The sequence below is a fragment of the Penaeus vannamei genome, chromosome 42 (assembly GCF_042767895.1).
Source record: "Penaeus vannamei isolate JL-2024 chromosome 42, ASM4276789v1, whole genome shotgun sequence".
NCBI lineage: Eukaryota > Metazoa > Arthropoda > Malacostraca > Decapoda > Penaeidae > Penaeus > Penaeus vannamei.
Window position 1 is genome coordinate 24,776,359 of NC_091590.1, and position 1,661 is coordinate 24,778,019.

Below are 1,661 nucleotides of genomic sequence, written 5' to 3' on the forward strand. Positions count from 1 at the left end.
GAGAAAGAAAAAAGATATTCAAACCTACAGAGAAAGCGGAGAGGCAAATTCCACGGAAAGAGAGATAAAACTACTGAACAGTAATCAACGAGTTTGCCTTTGCTCTCTTCGGCAAACTCCGAGAGCAAACAATACTTCGACTAATGATAACGCAACAGTTTGTACAATTATCAAATTCATTAACAATTAGTGGCGAAGGGAGGGGAGGGGGAGGGGGAGGCTAATAGTAGGGGAGGGAGGGGGAGGGGAAGGAGATTAAAGAAGGGGAAGATATGAAGGGTAGAGGAAGAGAATGGAAAGGGTGAACGAAGAGAAGGGGAAGAGTACAGGGGAGAGGAGAAGGGGTAAAGGGAAGAGAAATGGAGAGGGTGGACGAAGAGAAGGGGAAGGGTGGAGAAATAGAAGGAGAAGAGTGGTAAAAGAGAAGGGGGGAAAAGGAGGGCGAAGAGAGGGAGAAGAGTGAAGGAAAGAGAAGGGGAAGGGTGGAGGAAGAAAGAAGGAAAGAAGGAGGAGGGGTTAGTTTTAGGACGGGGAGTGAGAAGAGAGAATTAGACGGGAGAAGGGGGAGAAAGGGGGGGAAAAAAGGAAGCGAAAGAGGGAAGAGCGGGGAGTGAAGGAAGCGAAAGAGAGGAGAGGGAAAGAGGCGTAAAGGAAGCGATAGAGGGGAGAGGAGAGGAAAAGGGTTAGGAGTATAGTCGGTGTGAGGGGAAGATATAGGATAGGAATATGAGGGAAGGAGGAAGGAAGAAGGAGGAGGTGGACTGGAAGTGGGGGGAGAGGGCAAATAAAATGATTGGGGGAAAGTAGTAGTTCGGAGAAAGAGAGAGGGGAGAAGCAGAATGGTTAATGATTAATGGTTAAAACAAATAGATGTGCCAGATAGGGGATCCAGAAAAGGGGGAACAGAGGGAGAGGGAGAGGAAGAGGAGGAAGAGGGGGGGGAGGGAGAGGAGGAAGAGGGGGGGGAGGGGGGAGAGGGGAAGCTATAGCAATAACCAATACAATATGCTGTATTACGCACTGCTGAACCCATCAATAAAGGGATTACTTTTACATTCTGAAATGATGGAGTTTTGGCTTCGGGTTATGGCCAGTTCTCGGTATTTTATGCACAGGGAAGCGACCCATGCCAAAAGTTGCGAATTTAGGTGACTTTCGATGGATGGCCAGAGGTGGGGGGGGGGAGGAGGTGGTTTATACGTATGTGATAATGTATGCATGTATGAATGTATGTGTAGGAACATGTATATGTTGATGGTGACGCTGGTGTTGAAAAAAACGATGAAGCTTTTCAGTTGTTTCCAAATATAGATGTCATTTTTTTTCAACGCCATTACCACTATGCAAAAAAAAAAAAAAAAAAAAAAAAAACGCAACTCGGCATTGGTTCTGAAGCACTCCGATTTAGCCAAATTCCTTTAAAGAAATAAGACACGCTCATAAAAAAACAACATGTTACGAAACAAATACATCCGTTTTAGAAAAAAGAAAAGCACTAAATTTAGATGAAGAATGGTTCCAATTTGAATCCGGTGACGAATTTAAACATTCAGATTCCAGAATAGACGCACCAGAAATCAAAAATTGTCTGAAGCACTTTCAGTACACCATTGATTGACTTTACAAAAACTCTCTTTCTTAGGTTCTCACGTGATAATTGA